General features: G+C 48.1%; 2 pseudogenes; one reads left to right on the forward strand and one right to left on the reverse strand.

The window, feature by feature from the left end:
• Positions 1-5010: 5010 nt before the first annotated feature.
• LOC137752413 (atypical kinase COQ8A, mitochondrial-like) lies at positions 5011-9754 on the reverse strand (annotated as a pseudogene).
• Positions 9755-13553: 3799 nt separating this feature from the next.
• On the forward strand, positions 13554-14858 carry LOC137753716 (phosphatidylethanolamine-binding protein 1 pseudogene; annotated as a pseudogene).
• Positions 14859-21533: the final 6675 nt, after the last annotated feature.

Genomic DNA, 21533 nt, shown 5'->3' on the forward strand with positions numbered 1-21533 from the left:
GTCACCTTCTCAGAGACAACCTCAGCTAAAATGGCATCCCCCAGAATCTCTCTTTCCTCTTAAAAGCTTTCTCCTTCTCCCAAAACTTACCATAACTCGTCATCATGTTGTAGGCCTATTTAGTTACTTGACTGAGTGTCTGTCTCCACTCCTTTGACTACCAGCTCTATGAGGCCGGGAGTGTTGTTCATTCCACTGCTGTCTCCCCAGTGCCTAGAACAGGGCCTGAAAAATAGCAGGTGCTCAACAATTATTTGTTGAATAAATAAATGAATCAATTAGTCATTATCCTCCATGTCTCTCCCCATTGTCTGGCTCTGCAGAGTGCAAGCAGCAGGGAGAGGGAGTCATGTGGGCTCCAGGCTGTGCCCTCCCACACACTTGGACCATCTGAAGGGGACTCGGCGGGGTGGGGGGGTGGCGGGGGTGTTGTATTAAGGAAACCTTCCCAGCAGAGGGTCTGGAGCTAAAGCTTCAAGGCAAAGAGAAGGGAGAGGTTAAGAGGCATATTCACTCATTTCTATAGAGTATCATTGTCCCCAGCCCTGTGTGGGCATGCTGGGGGCACAGCAATGATGTGTCTGATGGCTCTGCCCCAGGCAGAGCCGTAAGCTCTCAGTCAGTGGGGTAACAGACCCACCACCACACAATGACAGCCAAGGGTGGGGGAAGCCAGGGCAGATGGCAGGGCTGGGATAGAGGAGGTACACAGGGCTATGGGAGCCCAGAGGAGGCTCCTAACCCAGGCTGGGGGTCAGGGAGGGCTCCTTGAAGGAAGTTCCAGGGGAGTCTTTTCAAGTCCTGAACCCCTGACCTCTCCAGACACAGGGCGAGTCCCTGTTCTGACCTCTTGGGGCTCTGACGTCTGAGCTACCTGTCACCCAAGTCTTGGGAACAAACAATTCCCAAAATTTGTTCTCGTCTCCTAACCTGGAACGCAAAGTTTTGGCCACCAGAGGGCACTGTGGCCTCAGTCTTTGTCCAGACAGACTGTTCGTGAAGCCTCGGATCCTGCAGGGACATTGTGGGGCCAGTGGGACCAGCCAGTGGAGACACTGGTCCCCCGACTATGACCCTCAGACCCTGCCCAGGACCTGGTCACCACGGTCTGAGCCCCTCCCCCCAGAGGCTCCTGTGGAATCAATAGGAGACCCTCTCTGTCCCAGACCCCTGAGGGCCCAGCTTGGGCCTCCAAGGGAGACACTGGCTAAGCCCCCCTGATCCCTCTCTTCCTCGCCATTCTTCAGAGGATACAGCCCTCCCCTAAGCTGCCCTTGGGGTTTTCAGACATGGCCCTCAGAAGTCTCCTACCCAGACGAGGATGCTGAGGTACAGAGGACGTGAGGCTAGGGGAGGCGGCCACACAATACCAGGGCAACAACAATAACAACTAATAATAATAACAGCAATACATAAGGTCCCATTGACTTAGCTCCTCCTGTGTGTCAAGATGGCTCCTGAGATTTTTACAGGTCTTATGTCACTATCATACAGACCGCACTTAGGAAGCAGGACTCTTCACCTCAGAGTCAGACAAGGCAACTTGGGCTCATATAGACAATACCCTCGCCAAAAGTCCCCACTGATCATGGCGGGGAGAGCTGGGATTTGAACCCCGGTCTCACTCAGAAGCTAAACCACAGGCTACCTCCCTGTGCTACTCCGAGAGGGGTTGCTGACTTCCTGTGTCAGAATCTGCTCAGGCCCTCCATGAAAATGCCATCCCTACCCACCCTCCCGCCCCCCAGTCCCAGGGATCCAGGGTCCCTGAAGGCAGATCCCAGAATCCCAGGTCTCAGAAGGCAGCCCCCAAGTCTTTCTAATGACTGCAAAGCCCTGAGAATCATGGTTTGTGTTTGGGCACAAAGGCAGAAAGAAGAAACAAAATGCAATTGAAGGGATGGTTCTCGAGCTCTCAGGTGGGGAGGGGTGAGGGTATGGGTTTGCAACAGAGGCCTTAGAGTCGGTGGTGGAGTGTGGACTCCGCAGACCAACTTCCTGTTTCCCCAGTAGCTCTGCTGGAACTTTTTGGTACTTTGGTTTTCTCATCTGCAAAATGGGAGTAATGGTTCCAACATCACAGGTTCGTGGTGAGGATGCTTTGGGTCCATGTAGAGCTCTTAGTGCTTGGCACACTTTAACACACAATACTAGAACACTTACTGTGTGCCACGCCCGGGCTGAGGGTTTTACATACGTAATCTCAACAGCCCAGAGAGGTGTGGTCCCTGCCTGGAGATCACAAAGAAATCATGAAGTCTGGACTTGTTCTCAGGTTTGCTGACCCAAAGCACCCTCTGTGCTGCCCTGATGGGCACTCTTACCTCTGCTGGGCACTGCGCTAACGTGTACACTCACGTGACCCTCGCAACAATCCTGAGACCGGGGATAAGGTGAGACCATGTCAGGTAGGACCATAAAACCTAGGGTAAGGAGTTTGGGTTTGATTCTGAGGATAGGGGGGAGACAGTGGATCGTTTTCAGCATGATCTCCTTCAGTTTTTTTTTTTTTTAATATTTATTTATTTATATATTTGGCTGTGTTGGGTCTTAGTTGCAGCACACGGGATCTTCGTTGAGGCATGTGGTGCGCAGACTTCTCTCTAGTTGTGGCACGTGGGCTTAGTTGTCCCGTGGCATGTGGGACCAGGGATCAAACCTGTGTCCCCTGCCATTGGAAGGCAGATTCTTAACCACTGAACCACCAGGGAAGTCCCCATCTCCTTCTGTTTAGAAAGATCCTCATGGCTGCAAGTGTGGACCAGACTGTGGGGACAAGGTAGGAGGCAGGAGACCTGGGAGGGGGCTGAGATGGCTGGGGTGGGAGGATGGGGCCAGGGTCGGGCAAGAAGGTGATGAGAGGCAACAGAATGCAGCTGCTGTAACAAATGACCAAGAACTTGTCAGCTTAAAACAACAGAAATTCGACAGAGGAATGGATAAAGAAGATGTGGTACATACATACAATGAAATATTACTCAGCCATAAAAAAGAACGAAATAATGTCATTTGCAGCAACGTGGATGGACCTAGAGATTGCCATACTGTGTGAAGTCAGAGAGAGAAAAACAAATATATCATATGATATCACTTATATGTGGAATTAAAAAAAATGGTACAAATGAACACATTTACAAAACAGAAATAGAGTCACAGATGTAGAAAACAAACTTATGTTTAGCAGGGGGAAAAGGGGAGGAGGGAAAAATTGGGAGATTGGGATTGACATATACATACTACTATGTATAAAATAGATAACTAGTAAGGACCTACTGTATAGCACAGGGAACTCTATTCAATACTCTTAATGGCCTATATGGGAAAAGAATCTAAAAAGGAGTAGATATATGTGTATGTATAACTGATTCACTTTGCTGTACAGTAGAAACTAACACAACATTTTTTTTTAAATTTATTTATTTATTTTTGGCTGTGTTGAGTCTTAGTTTCTGTGCGAGGGCTTTCTCCAGCTGCGGTGAGCGGGGGCCACTCTTCATCGCGGTGCGCGGGCCTCTCACTGTCGCGGCCTCTCTTGTTGCGGAGCACAAGCTCCAGACACGCAGGCTCAGTAGTTGTGGCTCATGGGCCCAGTTGCTCCGCGGCATGTGGGATCTTCCCGGACCAGGGCTTGAACCCACGTCCCCTGCATCAGCAGGTAGACTCTCAACCACTGCGCCACCAGGGAAGCCCTAACACAACATTTTAAATCAACTATACTCCAATAAAAATTTTAAAACAAAACAAAACAAAAAGCCCCCAGAAATTTATGCTCTCACAGTTCTGGAGGCCAGAAGTCAGAAATCAGTATCACTGAGTTGCAAGCAAGGTGTCAGCAGGGCCGCACGCCCTCTGGAGGCTGTAAGGGAACATCCATTCTTTGCCTCTTCCAGCTTCTGGCGGCTGTTGATGCTCGGCGGCTTGTGGCCTCATCACTCCAATCTTCAAGGTTCCATCCTCACATCACCTCCTCCTCTGTGTGTGTGCTTCTCTCCCTCTGCTTTTGTCCTGTAAGGATACTTATAAGTGATGGTATTTAGGGCCCACCTGGATAATCCAAGATATTCCTTCCATCTCAAGATCCTTAACTTCATCACATCTGCAAAGACTCTTTTCCCTATGAGAGATTAGAACCGGTAGCTTTGGGGCGCCATTATTCTGCCTACTACAGCAGAGTGGGCAGAATTTGCCGATGGATAATTTATGGAGCACGAGGGAAAGAGTCTGTGGAGTGTCAGGGAGGACTCGAAGGCCCGTGGCCTGAGCAGCTGGAGGGATGGAGGCGCCATCACCGAGATGGGGCGGCAGCCAGAGGGGCAGGTTTGGGAGAGCCCAGGAGCTCAGCTTCAGAAGCAGAAGCCTTGAGTTTGAGACGTACGTCAGGCATCCAAGGGGGGCTGCTGGGTAAGTCCTGAGGTTGGGTTAAAGAGAGAAAGTTGGGTGCATAAAGTGAGACTGGATGAGCTCTCCAGGGAGAGAAGAGGACCAAGGTGGAGACCTAGAGGTGACCATCAGTACAGATCCAGAAGGTAAAGAGGAACCAGGGGGGGCACTGAGAGGGAGCCGGCAGGGAGGCTAGAGAAGACCAGGAGAGGATGGCTGGTGTCTCAGGAGCAAAGGAGACAGGGAACGATGAGGGCTGACGGGTCAAGTAAGACGACAACTGAAATGTGACTTAGATTAGGACCAGGGGGACCCTGACACGAGCACTTCCATGGAGCAGGGGTGGAGGAGGAGTAGAATGTGAACATTTGATTGGAAAGAGTGTAGAAGAGAACTGGAGACATCTCTGGTGAGAAATTTTGCTGTAAAGGGGAACCAAGAAACAGGGCTGTGGCTGGAGAAGGTCAAAGAGTTTTGTCTTCTGTCTTGTTTTAAGATGGAAGGAGTTACAATACATCTGTATGCCAGCGGGAATGATCAGGAAGGTGACGATGCAGGAGAGAGGGGAGCATTGCTGGAGCAGTGATGGGGACAAGAGGAAACAAGCGAGTCCCCAAGTGGGGGTCAGCCTTAGTGAGGCTTGATCCGTATCAGGAGGAGGAGGAGATGTGTGGAGCAGACGCCAGGAGGTGGGAGATTGAGGACATTCTCTCCTACGGCTTCAGTGAAATGAGCTGGGAGCAGAGATGGGGGAAAAGAGAGAGGATGCACCGAAGACCCCTTGAGGGGCCGGTCAGGAACTCAAAGTTTTGACCTCTTGGAAGAGGACAGAGGCATGGAGTAGAGGCCAAGTTTGATTTAGCCAGATTGGGGGTTTCCCAAGTGAGAATAATAAAGAGAGGGAGTTGGGGGGGGGGGATCCAAGGGAGCCACTTTGGTGAGTGACCACAGACTTGCAGGGCTGAAGGACAGTGAAAGGGGAGGGGCATCGATGGGGCCGTAGGTCCTGGCAGGGTTGGGGGATTGGAGGGAGGGAGCTGGGAGAGAGGAGAAGGCGGATAGAGAGCGAGAAGCATGAAACTGAGATTGGAGGGGCTGTGTGTATCGGGCATGGGCATGACGAGGGCCAAGGTCGCTGGAGGGGCCGGGGTTGGGCAGAGGACCAGATCCCTGGCAGAGAGGCGGTGGGGGCATGGGGAGGCTGGGGGAGGTCGAAGGAGCATCTACCTGGATGTGAGGATTGTGTTAGGAGTGAGTGGTGAGCCAGGTGGAAAATGTAAGAGACCGTGATCCCCACGGCCATAGTGACCCCAGCACCCACCCTGTCCCCTCTCAGGGGGCATCCCTAACTGGAAAAGGGGACTTGGGTTCTACTGGATGGGCAGTCAGCTCTGGGAACGACATCTGCCACTCCAGCTCCATCAAAGACCCACATGTGAAAGGTAAATCTATAAAGTTAATAGAAGAAAGTGTGGTGGACTTCCCTGGTGGTGCAGTGGTTAAGAATCCGCCTGCCAGTGCAGGGGACACGGGTTCGAGCCCTGGTCTGGGAAGATCCCACATGCTGCGGAGCAACTAAGCCCGTGCACCACAACTACTGAAGCCCGTGCTCCTAGAGCCCGTGCTCTGCAACAAGAGAAGCCACTGCAGTGAGAAGCCCGCCCACAGCAATAAAGAGTAGCCCCTGCTCGCCGCAACTAGAGAAAGCCCACGCAAAGCAACGAAGACCCAAATGCAGCCCAAAATAAATTAATTAATTAACTTTTTTTAAAAAATGGGGTTGCATGACCTGGGTTTTTCAACAAATAATTGGCTTTAAAGACAAAGGGCCTGTTAGCGAGTGTTGTTTTAAGCTTTTGCATGCCGGAGACCTGTATGTGCCTGAGCATCTAGCAAAGCCCATGGGGCTCTTTTCAGAATCAAGTTTATAAAAGCATAAAATCCAGAGGGTTACAGAGGAAACTCATTGCATTAACATACGGTTAGTAAAAAAAATAATAATTGTGATATAGTAATATATGTGCTTCTTTATTAGTACATTAAAGAATAAGATCTGGCTGCAGATTCAATAACTACCATAATTTCTAAGCGGTGATGAGTAAAACTAATGTTTCAAGAGATCTGCAACAACTGTAATGTGCTATAAAACATCTGTGATTTATTTGGGTGACAAGGTCATAGGTTCTGGCAATAGTATTGTGATTTGTTGCCAAAATTCATAATTGACAAAAATATCAAATGTCATTAGAGGTTAGTGAAAACATAGATGTCAGTTTTTTCCCGCCAATGGTGATAGACGCCAAGAACTCTGGACCAGTTGGAGGTCCCAGGACCCCAGGTTGAGAATCCCTGTAGTTTAAAAACACAACATGTGGATCTTGTATAGATCCTGATTTGAACAAACTAACTTAAAAAGACATTTCTGAGATAACTGGGATATTTGAACACAGGGTGTGTATTATAAGATATTAAGGAAATATCGTTCTTTTTATTTCAGCATTTTTTAAAAAATTGAAACAAGTAAATCAGACAATTACAAGAACTGTATGAAGATTAACAGAGCCTGAAATGACCCCTTGGGTCCAACCAGGTGACAAGTGCATATCATTTCCTTCCACAAGGGCCCAGGGGCCTGGAGTGGGAGGAAGGGCCCCACACACACCAGTCTTGGAGCCCAGAGACAGAGCATGTGGCTTTCTCTCCCCTTCTGCATCTCCTGCCCTTCCCCACAGGAGGCAGCAGTTCTCTGGAAACCTCTGGTTGTCAAAAAACCTCTAAGAGGGCTTCCCTGGTGGCGCAGTGGTTAAGAATCTGCCTGCCAGTGCAGAGGACACGGGTTCGAGCTGTGCTCCGGGAAGATCCCACATGCCGCGGAGCAATTAAGTCCGTGCGCCACAACTATGGAGCCTGGGCCCTAGAGCCCGCAAGCCACAACTACTGAGCCCACGCGCCACAACTACTGAAGCCCGCGAGCCTAGAGCCCGTGCTCTGCAACAAGAGAAGCCACCGCAATGAGAATCCCATGCACAGCAATGAAGAGTAGGCCCCACTTGCCGCAACTAGAGAAAGCCCGTGAGCAGCAACGAAGACCTAATGCAGCCAAACATAAAAAAAAATAAAAAAGTAAAAAATAAAAAAACCTCTAGGACCAGCCAGAGAGCAAGTGTGGGTGGGTCTCTCCTGGTGAAGGAGTACTTTTTGGCAATGCTCAGATCAGCACTTCAAGCTCCAGATCCAGGCCAGACAGGAAAAGGCGGAAAACACAAATCTCCTGCTAGAAACACACACACACAAACCTTATATTACATGCTCAATAAAATCCAAAAAGGCTTTTCTGGTTTTTTTGTTTGTTTGTTTTTGTTTTGTTTGCTTTTGGTGGCAGGGATTCAAAGGGAGAACTCTCATCTTCTGGTTAACCTTCACATTAGCAAAAACCACTGTTACAAAAAGGAAAAGGACATAACATCGTCTTTTTATCGAGAGTCATTTCAGAGGATGAATAAACAATAAGCAGATTCTGACAGACGGCAGTGGGGTTGCATTTTCATTCTTGCGCCTCTCACCCCATACCCACTTAGCAATAAAAACTGTGCGTGAGCGCTGGCGACAGGCTCTGAGTGGCCACCCCTCTCGCGCCGTACGAAGTTTAAATGGAGCTGGGGCACCACCTGCTTCCTACTAGTTTTAGCGGCACAGGACAGAGGGTCCGGCCGAGCGGCCGGCCCATGGCTATGCTGCGCGGCTTGCCTCCTGCGGTAGTTGCTGCAGGCCTCCTCGAACGTGGCCTTGCAGGGGAACGGGGCCTTCAGCTTGGAGCACGTGAGGAAGGAGCCCCCCAGCTTCCTGTGCAGGGAGTAGGTCTCCTCGGTGCTTCAGCATGGTGGGGATCGGGTGGTGGATCTTCGCGGTGGTGCTCTGGGCGCCAAAATCAAAGGGGTCCTCCGAGGCAAAGGCCTCCCCCAGGATGAGGATGGCGTCCAAGTGGGTATCTTCCACGGCCTTGACCTCATAGCCGGTGAAGAACTTCATCTCTATGGAGTTCTTCAGCACGGCCTCCCTGTCCTGGTCAGCAGCAGCCCTGATGATCTGGAAGTAGCGGTCCGTGAAGGATCCCTCGTGTTCCTGAGCTGCCCCAAAGTCCAGAATAGTCACCCTGTGCTGCTGAGCACCATCAAAGAAGTTGGCCCAGTTGGGGTCTGTCTGCATGAAGCAGAACTGGAACTGCTCCTGCAGGCACAGGACCAGGATATGGTAGCGGATCTCATTCCGGATCTCCTGGCTCAGCCCCTCGGCCTGGGCCAAGGGGGAAGCCAGACACCAGCTGCGTGGTCAGCACGTGGGGGCTTCAGAGCTCCTCCACAGTCTCAGGCGTGTAGAAGAAGGGGTGGTCCTTCAGCAGCTCCCTGAACCTGCCCGCACAGGCGGCCTCCTGCTGGCAGTCGCACTCGAGGGCCAGCTCCTGCCTCGGCACGTCGAGCAGGTGCTCACGGAACAGGCCTTCCGGAAGCATGTTGCTCCTGTTCAGCACGGCCATGAGCTTGTTGACGTCACAGTTGATGCTCTGGGCCACACAGGGCTACTGGACCTTTTTTCTTTTTTTATATAAATTTATTTATTTTATTTGTTTCTTATTTTTGGCTGTGTTGGGGCTTCGTTGCTGCATGTGGGCTTTCTCTAGTTGCGATGAGCAGGGGCTACTCTTTGTTGCAGTGCGCGGGCTTCTCATAGAGGTGGCTTCTCTTGTTGCGGAGCACGGGCTCTAGGCGCGCGGGCTTCAGTAGTTGTGGCTCGCAGGCTCTAGAGTGCAGGCTCAGTAGTTGTGGCGCACCAGCTTAGTTGCTCCGCAGCATGTGGGATCTTCCTGGACCAGGGCTCGAACCCATGTCCCCTGCATTAGCAGGCGGATTCTTAACCACTGCGCCACCAGGGAAGCCCCGGGCTACTGGATTTTCATGGCCACCTCGCGGATGACTTTCACGCGGGCCAGGTGCACCTGCCCGATGGAGGCTTGTCCCAGCAGTTGGGGCCCAGGTCGTTGTTGAGAGTTTTCATCATCTGTTTCAGTGTCATGAAGTCCACGCTCTGTCTGACCCGCTCGAAGATCTTGGCCAGATGGGGTTTGATGAAGGCGTCGTCCTGGAAGCTCAGCATCTGGCCCAGCTTGAGCGCCGCCCCCACGCACCTTGCAGAGCGCCCGCACGATGCGCTCCCTGTCGGCCTCCGACAGGAACGGGCTGGAATCCAGCACGGCCTTCTTCCCTGAAGGATCCTCGGGACGGAGGCTCTTCTTGGCAACCTTGGCCAGGGCCCCAAAGCCCAGACCCACAGCCAGACCTGCCAGAACCCACAGGCATGTTGACCGAACAAGCTCCATGGAGGTTCTCTGCAGCAACAAGGGGGCAAATCGGAGCATAAAACAGCTTCAGTCACACAGCACCTCGTTCATCTTTTTTATTCTTATATTTTTAAAAAATTTTTGGCCGCGCCACGGGGCATGTGAAATCTTAGTTCCCCGACCAGGGATTGAACCCGCGGCCCCAGCATTGGAAGCACGGAGTCCTAACCACTGGACCGCCAGGGAAGTCCTTCGTTCTTTTTTTTTGATGTGATAATGGCATTGTGGTTATGATTTTTGTAAAGTCATTACTTGTTTGAGATAGATCATGAAATATTTGAGATAGATAATTATAGCTAGGGTTGGTTTGTTTTTTGTGGCTTAAAAATTAGGGTTTGTTTTAAAGTATTACAGCTAAAGTGAAGTAAGGGAATTTTCTTGGATGATAGTGATGTCCTATTTCTTTTCGTGTGTGTTCTATTTCTTAACAAAGATTGGGATTACACAGTTATAAGCATTTGTCAAAACCCATTGAATAGCATACTTAAGATTTTGCATTTCTTTGTGTACAAATTTTACCTTAAAAAAAAGTAAATAGGGCTTCCCTGGTGGCGCAGTGGTTAAGAGTCCTCCTGCCAATACAGGGGACACGGGTTTGAGCCCTGGTCTGGGAAGATCCCACGAGCCGTGGAGCGACTGGGCCTGTGCTCCACAGCTGCTGAGGCTGCTCTCTGGAGCCCACGAGCCACAACTGCTGAGCCCGTGCACCGCAACTGCTGAGACCCACGCGCCTGGGGCCCGTGCTCCACAACAAGAGAAGCCACCGCAATGAGAAGCCCGTGCACCACAGCGAAGGGTGGCCCCCGCTCGCTGCAACTAGAGAGGGCCCACCTGCAGCAACGAAGACCCAACGCAGCCAAAAATAAATAAATAAATAAATAAATAAATAAATAAAATAAATCTTGAACTCTAGGTAACGGTATGTGTATTAGTTTCCTAGGGCTGCCATAACAAAGTACCACAAACTGGGTGGCTTAAAACAACAGAAATTTATTCTCTCATGATTCTGGAGGCCAGAAGTCTGAAATCAAGGTGTCTGCCTGACCATGCTCTCTTGAAGCTTCCAGGAGAGGATCCTTCCTTGCCTCTTTCAAGCTTCTGGTAGTCCCAGGAGCTCCTTGGCTTGTGGCTGCATCACTCCAATCTCTGCCTCTGTCTTCACATGGCCTCTTAGTGTGTCTCTGTGTCTTCACGTGGCTGTCTTCTTATAAGGACACCAGTCATTTTGAGTTAAGAACTTCTAGCATGACTTCCTCTTAACTAATTATACCTGCATCTTTTATTTTTTTTTTGGCCACACCTCACGGCGTGTGGGATCCTAGCTCCCTGACCAGGAATCGGGGATCGAACCCGTGCCCCCTGCAGTGGAAGCACGGAGTCTTAACCGCTGGACCACCAGGGAAGTCCCTATATCTGCATCTTATTATTTGGAAATAAGGTCACATTCTAAAGTGCAAGGAGTTAGAACTTCAACATATCTTTTTTGGGGGGACACAATTCAACTCATACTAATACACTTGCTGAAATGTTTAGTGGAAGAGTGTGGAACTTACTTTGAAATGAATTTAAAAAAATGTGATGGGTAGGTGGTGGGATGGATAGAGAGAAGAATGAGTGATAAAGCCAGTAGATTAAAATGCTAATGTTAGAGTCCTGCTGATGGGTATATGGGTGTTCACTGAACAATTACTTCAACTTTTCTGTATGTTTGAAATTTTGAAGAAGAAAGTGTTGCATCTCAAAAAAAAAATAAAAGTTTAAGGAGGATAATTGAAATAAGAATAACTGTGCACTGAGAATTGTTGGAGCTGGGTGATGGCTAAGTGGGCGATCATTATGCTAGTCTCTCTGCTTTCTGTATGCTTGGAAATCTCCAAAATAAATTTCCGAGGGTTCTGTTTAATGAAGGAACTACGAACAAAACTAATAGACAGGTAAATGACAGGTACCATGTCTGAAACTGACAAAGGATTAATAATAAGAATATTCAAAGAACCCTTAAAAATGAACACAACAGGGACTTTCCTGGTGGTCCAGTGGTTAAGACTCCATGCTCCCAATGCAGAGGGCCCGGGTTTGATCCCTGATCAGGGAACTAGATCCCACATGCCGCAACTAAAAGATCTGCATGCTGCAGCTGAAGGTTCCACATGCTGCAACTAAGACCCGGCGCAGACAAATAAATAACAAAATTTTTTTTAAAGAAAAAGAAAAAGGGACTTCCCTGGTGGCACAGTGGTTAAGAGTCCGCCTGCCAAAGCAGGGGACACGGGTTCGAGCCTTGGTCCGGGAAGATCCCACATGCCGCAGAGCAACTAAACCCACGTGCCACAACTACTGAAGCCTGCGCGCCTAGAGCCCGTGCTCCGCAGCAGGAGAAGCCACCGCAATGAGAAGCCCGTGCACCGTAACGAAGAGTAGCCCCCGCTCACCGCAACTAGAGAAAGCCCACGTGCAGCAACGAAGACCCAACGCAGCCAAATAAATAAATAAATTTATATTTTAAAAAAAGAACGCTACAACCACCTCCTCCCTCCCCCAAAAATAGGTGAGCAAAGGATGTGAGCACTTAAATGTCAGAAGACTAAAAAACTGTCAAGCATATGAAAGTGAGTTCAAAATCATTAGTACTCAGAAAAATGGAAGTAAAAACAGCCAGAATATGAGTGTTCGTGGCAAAATTCCCTTCAGATTTTCTATACATGTGAAATTTTTCATAATAAAAAGTGGGGAAAAAACAATGAGCAGTCACTTAGCACCTAGTAGACAGACAAAAATTAGAAAGCTGGATCATGTCAAGTGGTGGAGGGGATGCAGAGACCCAGGAACTCTCATGCACTGGGGGTAGGAGTGGCCTGGGAGGCCATTCTGAAGGGCGACATGCACCTCCCTCCTTCCCAGAAATCAGGCTCCTAGGTGGCATCCCCTAGAAATTCTCATATGGGTCTGTAAGGGGTGGTGCCTAAGGCTGTCCGCTGAGCATTACTTGTGGCGGTTGGCGCTGGGGGCAGCCGGCTGCCCTGGGTTTCACCTTGGGGGCGTGGGCAGTTAAACTTCAAGGAACACACACCAGGGGGTCCTGTGGGCAATGAGAAGATGGGATGAAATATGCACAGAGCAACATGGATAGAGCTTTACCTTACAGTATTGAGGGACACGTAGAGTAGGATATATAATAAAATTGCAATTACATAGATTAGAAGCATATGCACACATCAATACACTTTCTTTTTTCTTTTTTTGGCTGTGCCGCTGCTTTTGGGATCTTAGTTCCCTGACCAGAGATTGAACCCAGGCCCTCGGCAGTGAAAGTACAGAGTCCTAACCACTGGACGGCCAGGGAATTCCCCATCAATACACATTTCGCAAGCACACGTATAAAAAAAAGATAATGTGGAGTGAGGTAGACAAGCAGGTTTGTCCAGTGAACACCCTTGGAACCCCAGGAGCAAGGGCTCCCCCTGCCCAAATCTAGCCTCCCAGAAGGGCAGTGCCTTTGGCAATGAAATGCTGCCATGTGGGCCACCCCTTAGGGTTTTGGACTGAGGGACTTGCCCCACTGCTGACAGGTATGCCTCTTTTGAGAGGTAATTATTAGCCTGCTATTGGCCACTAGTGGGGAAAGATGGTCTCATGAGGGGATATTGGAATCTCAGAGTTGACATTCCTTCAGTAGCCTTCTTATAGGGCAAGACAACTAAATTTCCATTATTAAAAACAGGGTATGGGCAGACTCCTGGGAGTGTGGGCTGTTACCCTGCGTGAGTCCTCCCGCAGCTTTCCCTGCTGTCCGATCCTCTCGGCTTCGCGATGCCGGTGGACCTCAGCAAGTGGTCCAGGCCTTTGAACCTGCAGGAAGTGGACGAGAGGCCGCAGCACCCGCTGCAGGTCAAATACGGCGGGGTGGAGGTTGACGAGCTGGGCAAAGTGCTGACACCCACCCAGGTTAAGAACCGGCCCACCAGCATTGCACGGGATGGCCTTGATCCAGGTAAACTGTATACCTTGGTCTTGACAGACCCGGTTGCTCCCAGCAGGAAGGACCCCAAATACAGGGAATGGCACCATTTCCTGGTGGTCAACATGAAGGGCAACGACACCAGCAGTGGCACGGTCCTCTCCTATCATGTGGGCTCTGGGCCTCCCAAGGGCACAGGCCTTCACCGCTACATCTGGCTGGTTTATGAGCAGGACAGGCCACTGAAGTGTGATGAGCCCATTCTCAGCAACCGATCTGGAGACCACCGTGGCAAATTCAAGGTGGCGAATTTCCGCAAAAAGTACGAGCTCGGGGCTCCGGTGGCCAGCACGTGTTACCAGGCCGAATGGGATGACTATGTGCCCAAACTGTATGAGCAGCTGTCTGGGAAGTAGAGGAAAGCCAGGAGATGGACACGGTCCCAGAGTTCCCAAGCAGTGTTTCAGTTTAGTGATGCATGTAGATTTCTCCCCTTCCCCCTGCCTGATCCCTGAGCGGTCAGATTTAGGTTTAGGGTGACTTTTCCTTCTGCCTGTCCTCTGTAATTCTAGGGGGTTTATGTTTTGATCAAATTTGAACTCCGTTTTGTTGGGGGATATTTTGGTACTAGGATGGGGTCATCAAAATGTTAATATAAGAATAACAACCCAGACGTTAAAGAAGAAAAAAATTCTGGTAAAAAGACCAGGTCTGCAGTGTTAGAACAGAGCATCAAAGAATCTTTAAGGGAGGTTGAAAAAAAGAAAAGGTTGATTGCCTCTGCCTTTGTGAGCCCGAGCCCAGGATTGTCTGTGATGGCATCTTCTGGCATGTGTTTTCATGGCCCTGTCTCTCACTAAGACAACCAAGGGCTGGCACGTCCGCTAGTCCCCCATGTGATACATCTCAGGCTGGTTATTGGGTGTCAGTGTCCTGCTCTGGCTCCTTTAAAGAGCAATACTGAAAAAAGCAATAGGGAGAGAGTTGCTGTTAAAGCTTGGCCATCTAGATGAGCTGCAGGGCTGAGTGAGAGGTCATCAGAAATCCGAAAGTCTGTGCCTGTTAAATTGATCACTCTTCGGTGTAAGAAAAGCTGGTCTCTAGTTGCTGAATGTTGTGTTAATTCTGCTGTTTGCTTACAGTTGAATAAAAATAAAAACATTGTGAAAAAAAAAAAAAAAAAACAGGGTATGGGACTTCCCTGGTGGCGCAGTGGATAAGAATCCGCCTGCCAATGCAGGGGACGTGGGTTTCAGCCCTGGTCCGGGATGATCCCACATGCCACGGAGCAAATAAACCCTTGCGCCACAACTACTGAGCCTGCTCTCTAGAGACCGCGAGCCACAACTACTGAGCTCGCGTGCCACAACTACTGAGTTCGCGCGCCTCAACTTGAGCCCGCGTGCCGCAAACTACAGAGCCCACGTGCCCTGGAGCCTGACTGCCACAACTAGAGAAGAGAAAACCCGCACGCCACAACTAGAGAGAAGCCCACGCGCCACAATTAAAGATCCCACATGCCTCAACAAAGATCCCACGTGCTACAACTAAGACCTGACGCAGCCAAAAATAAATAAATAATAAATCTTTTTTTTTAAAAAAAAGCTCACTGGGTATTCAAAGAAGCAGGAAAACACAATGCAATTAATCAGGAAGTCTGAAATGGGTCTCACGGGGCTAAAAATCAAGGTGTCAGTGGAGCTGTGTTCCTGGTGGAGGCTCTAGGGAAGAGTCTGTTTCCTTACCTTTTCCACCTTCACTCCTTAGCTCATGGACCCTCCTCTGTCTTCAAAGCCCATCACTCAACCTCTGCTTCCATCGTCCCATCTCGCTCACTCTGACCCTCTTGCTTCCTCCTTGAACGATCCTTGTGATTACACTGGGCCCACGTGAATAATCCAGAATAATCCTCTCAGTTCAAGATCCTTAATTTAATCCTATCTGCAAAGGCCCTTCTGCCATGTAAGGTAACATATTCACAGGTTCTGGGTTTTCGGATGTGAACAGTTTGGGGAGCCATTTTTGTATCTACCAACCACCCTATTGAAAATTGCAATCTTCCCTAGCCCAGCGCTTCCAATCTCTTTATTGTGTTTAATTTTTTCTCTTTTTTTCCCGTTTAATGTTTTCCATAATTCTTATCACCTTCTAACATATTATATAATCCACTTGCTTATGATATTGCTTATTATCTGTTTTGCCCTGCTAGAATATAAACTCCTGATATAAACTGGTACCCAGAATAGTGCCAGGCACATAATAGGTGCTCAAAAATATCTGTGAATGAGGCTCTGCATGATCTGGCTCCAGGCCACCTCTCCTATCTCATTCCCTTTCACTCTCATCCTTGCTCACTGCCTTTCACCAACACTGGCCTCGCTGCCCCTTTAACATGCCAAGCACGTTCTTGTCTTAGACCTTTGCACCTGCTGTTTCTTAAGTGTCCCTCTTCCCATGTCCTTGCATGGGTCTCTGCTCGCTCCCTTGCACAGAGAGAATGAACAAAATATGGATACTTATTGAATTAATGAATGGATAGAGTTCTAATACATCAATAAAACAGAATACTCTGAAACTGTTAGAAAAAAGTGAGGTAGGGGGTCTCCACGTGAGGGCAAGACCCACCTTGCCTGCCCTCTAAACCCCAGAGAGCTGCCAAGGTCCCAGCCAGACAGTTTTCACTCCGCTCTGGTTGGCATTTAATAAAACTGAAGTCAAAATAAGGAAGAAGGATGTTTTTGAAACTAGAAAATATGTTCAAATTACGTTTTTTTTCCAAGACACTCCCCCTCCAAATAAATTAATTAATTAAATAGTGAAAGAAAGAAAAGAATGAGGTCGAATGTGATAATATGGAATGACTTCCAAGATATAATGTAATGAAAAAAAGTAAGAAAAATATACAGTAAATTGTATGTAATAGGCTTCCATTTACATAAAAATGATGTATTTCTGGAAGTTTACATAAGAAATTGATAACATCACTTGACTCCCCAAGAAGGAGACTTATTTTCACTGTATATCCTTTTGTAATACTTAATTTTTAAAATCATATTCATGATAAAATTGTTTCTTCAATAAAAACTAGTAATCAAAAGAAGTAGTAGTGAACTAGAGAAAAGAAAATATTTAATAAACCTAGGGCAGTAATTGCTATCATTTTGTAACATCTAGAAAAATTTGTGAATGAATGAATGGGTTACTCTCTAGAAGCCTGGACCATGATTCACAGCCAAGCATTTATCCAGCTCGCTCACTGTATTTCCACATACTGCTTGCATGCTTTCTGGTCTGTTCTCTTGGTCAGTGCCACTGCTATTCCTGCCGACACTTGGTATTATCCAGATTTCTAAATTTTGCCCAATAAATAGATGTTAGATGACATCTCATTGTTGTTTTAATTTGCATTTTCAGATTACTATTGATTTTGAGCATTTCCTAATGTGCTGGCGAATAGTTTGGGCTTCCTGTCCTCACAGTCATACGTTTGTGTCCCTTGTGTATTTTTCTATCAGGGTTGTTGTCTTTCTGTGTTGATTTGCAGGAGTTCCTAGTGGTTTCTGAATTGTAATCACTCATCAGTTTTAAATGCTGCAAATATCTTCTCTCATTCTTCCCATTAAATACTAACTTTGTCTATGATGTCTTTCCTTGAAAAGAGACTTAATTTTAATATGAGCAAATTCATCAGTTGTTTTGCCTTATGGTTTATACTTTGGAAGTTTTGTTTTAGAAGTCTTTCCCCACTCCTAATTCACTGCTCCTGTTATCACTGGATGCATAACAAACTGTGCTAAACTTAGTGGTGTAAAACAGCAAGCATTTATTACATTTACCTCTCATGGTTCTGGGAGTGACTGGGCTCAGCTGAGCGGTTCTTACTTGGGTCTCTCATGCCATTGAAGCCAGATGGTGTCTAGGGCCAGAGTCATCTCATTCCAGGCTTTCTCACTCATGTGTCTGGCAATTGATGCTGGCTGTCGGCTAGAACACAAAACCTCTTCATATGCCTTGGGCTTCCTTACAACATGGCAACTGGATTCCAAGAAAAAGCATCCCAAGACAGCCAAGTCTTTTATGACCTAGCCTCAGAAGTCACTGTTATACACTGATTTTTTATATCTCACCAAAATTTATATATTGAAGCCCTCACCTCCAGTATGATGATATTTGGAGATGGGGCCTTTGGGAGGTAATTAGGGTTAGATGAGGTCATGAAGGCAGGGCCCTGGTCTGATGGGAATTGTGCCCTTATAAGAATAGACACCAGTGGACTCTCCTGGTGGCACAGTGGTTAAGAATCTGCCTGCCAATGCAGGGGACACGGGTTCGAGCCCTGGTCTGGGAAGATCCCACATGCCATGGAGCAACTAAGCCCGTGAGCCACAACTACTGAGCCTGCACTCTAGAGCCTGCGCTCCACAACTACTGAAGCTCGCATGCCTAGAGCCCGTGCCCCACAGCACAGCAAGAGAGGCCACCGCAGTGAGAAGACCGCGCACCACAACAAAGAGTAGACCCCGCTCGCCACAGCTAGAAAAAGCCTGTGCGCAGCAACGAAAACCCAATGCGCCAAAAAAAAAAAGAATAGACACCAGAGAACTTGTTCTCTCTCTTTCTGCCATGTGAGGACTCAGTGGAAAGGCAGCGGTCTGCAAGCTAGGAAGACAGCCCTCACCCAACCATGCTGGCTCCCTGATCTCGGACTTCCCAGCCTCCAAAACTGAGAGAATGAATTTCTGATGTTTAAACCACCTAGTCTATAGTATTTCGTTATGGCAGCCTGAGCAGACGAATACACTCAGCACCACTTCCATCACACTTTGTTTGTGAGAAGTGAATCCCTGAGGCTGGTCTGTTTTCAAGACAAGGGGAATGAGACACCACCTTTTGATGGGAAGTATAGCAAAAAATTTGTGGACATGTCACAGTGATATTATTCTTCATTTTCTTGTATTAACTCCATCGTTTTATTCTTTACATTTAGGTCTTTATTTCATTTGGAGTCTGCCTGTGAGTCTGTTCGGTTCCTTTGTTGTATTCTTCTGTTCTTCATCAACACCACAGTTTTTATTCCTATGGTTTAATATCTGGTAGAGCAAGCCTTCCTCACTTTCTTTTTTCATGTTGACTTGGTTATCTGTACATATTATGTACAACTGTTGTTCTTCCTCCATACAAATTTTAGAATAGACTTTATCAAGTATCTCAAAAAATCCACCCAGAATTCTGATTGAGATTGCTTTGAATTTATTGACTAATTTGGAGAGAACTTACCTGTGGATAATATTAAGATATCTTATGCAAAGTCATGGATGGTGTCATTTTTCCAAATTATGTTCTATATCCTTTATTGGCATATTAATGTTTTTTCAATCAAGGCCTTATATATCTTTGATTAAGTTGTTAGATAAACTATAGTTTTTTTTTTTGGGTCTGTTTTGTTTTTTGATTTTGTTTTTTGGTGCTGAAGCCTGGAAACAAGCTTTTAAAATTATGTTTTAATTGGTTATTACACTATTAGTGAAATGATATGGATTCTCGTAGGCTTGTATCAACCATGATACACCCTTCGTGACGAGCCTTCCTGCCCTCTTTATTATGAAGTATTTCTAAAACGTTTTAGCCAATTGTGAGTACCAATCATATCATCAGTGCGGCACCATTTCTAATATTTATCATTCTGATTAGCAGAGTCTCTGGTGTTGATCTAAGATGGGCGAGTGCTTTGCTGTAGCTACTTCTGGAGCCAGCTCTTAATTAAATGCCGGCCGACCAGCCCTGGAGTAGCTGACCGTTGGGGTGTAGTTGAAAACAACCCGCATAGCCACGAGGGGGCGCTAAGGCTTCACTTCTCGTCGAAGAGGGTTGCTGTGCGCCATGTGCCAGGCGCTGCTCCGGACGTTAGGAATACAGCCGTGCCTAAGGAGATAATATTCTGAAGGTGGGGGGAGGGTAGACAGACAATAAAGTAAACTAATGCATAACTTCAGGGTGTAATAAATTCGTGGAGAAAATTAATTATTGTGACAAGGGGCTCAAGGACATCTGTCTGGAATTACATCTAAATGATGATCCCTCACTTGGGCGGAGTACTCCGGGCAGAGAAACATCTGAGGGTCCAGGAGGGGAAGAGTCTCGTGGGAGTGAGGGGGGTTAGGGGGGGAGTGCAGGTGAGGGAGAGGAGAGGGATGAAGGATGACAGGTGGGGGAGGGTGTGGAGCGTGTACGGGGAGACTTTGGTTTCTCATCTGAAGCCAAAAGAAGCCCATGGAGGGAGCAGGGTGGATGGAGACAAAAGTGAGAGGGCCTTCCCTGGCGGTCTAGTGGTGAGTACTCTGCGCTTTCACTGCAGGGGCCGTGGGTTCGACCCCTGGTTGGGGGAACTAAGATCCTGCAAGCCGTGCAGCACAGCCAAAAAATAAATAAATAAAAAATAAAGTGAGTGAGAAAAAGCATTATTTGGCTGCTAAGTGGGAAACAAGATCACAGGCCCTGGGAGGCAGCATGAGGAGGTGAGTGTGGCAATTACGCAAAGGTGGTGGGTCAGGTACACTGTGTCCTTTGTGGCTTTTCCTTAACAGAGCGCCTGTGATTCAGTGTTCCTAAGGGACATCTTGCTGGCCAGGGATGGTGGCTGTAAGGAGCTAATGGTCCAGCCCCTCCCTACAATGATAAGGTTGATGATAATGCTTATTAGGTACCTGGCACTAGTCTACAATCTATGCATTTAAACCTCACAACCTCCCTGGGAAGTAGGTACAATTGTAATCATTTTCCAGATATGGAAACTTGAGGCACAGAGAGGTTAAGTGACTTGCTCAAGACCACACAGCTAGGAAGTAGGACAGATGGCATTTGAATCCAAGCACTAACCCCGGAGTCCATGCTCTTACCCACCATGGTATGCTGCTTCCCGATCCTTTTGTTGTAGCCTTGTTCTCAGTCAAATTGTATTGCCCTTTAGACAGGCTATCTCAGAGAGCTGTCAGCAGTCACTAACACCTTAGTATGAATTAGTCCACCTCTTCTTGCCACTGAAGAATTGCAATCTATGCTAAAGCTATGGCTTATAGGGGCACTGTAGTGTAGAAATATTTGGGTTCTGGAGTCATAATGCCTGTGATTAAAACCCACTGCCACTTCCTAGCTGAGTGATTTTGGGCAAGTGTCATCACTAATCTGGGCCTCAGTTTCATCATCTGTGAAGTCCCCATTTTCCAGATGAGGAAACTGAGAGGCTTAACACATGGCACACCCAAGACTTTGCTTGGATGCAAGGAGGAGGGATTCCTCCATTACACTCTCTATCCAGTTGTGTGGAGGGGAGGGGGCCCTGGAAGCCTGAGGTCTGTCTGCACAGGGACAGCAAGGTCACCTGAAGGGCTGGACAGACCAGGTGCTCCTGGATACCCCTCTTCTTCAGGGTCGGCTTCTCTTCCTGCCAGACTAGAGCTGAGACCCCTGGGATGGGTGTCTGATCCTGGCGGGGCTGCTGGGTGGCACTGGATGGGCATCGGGGTCGGGGCCCCAATTTTAGGCAGTAGAAGTGAGATGGGAGATGTGCTATGCCCTTGGGGGAAGATTCCCCAGTTCTGGCCTGGCCCCAGTCCTAAGCACAGCCACAATCCCACCCCATCTCCTGACTGTACACAGCTGGGACTGCTATTGTTAAAATAATGAAACACTTCCACAGTCTTTGGTAAATAACCACTACCCACTTCTGATACCCTTGCCCTTCCCCTGAGACCCTTCAGGGCCCTCCCTTCCCCAGCATGAGCATGCCCCAGCCCAGGGGGC

The sequence above is a fragment of the Eschrichtius robustus genome, chromosome 19 (assembly GCF_028021215.1).
Source record: "Eschrichtius robustus isolate mEscRob2 chromosome 19, mEscRob2.pri, whole genome shotgun sequence".
In the NCBI taxonomy this organism is placed as follows: Eukaryota; Metazoa; Chordata; class Mammalia; order Artiodactyla; family Eschrichtiidae; genus Eschrichtius; species Eschrichtius robustus.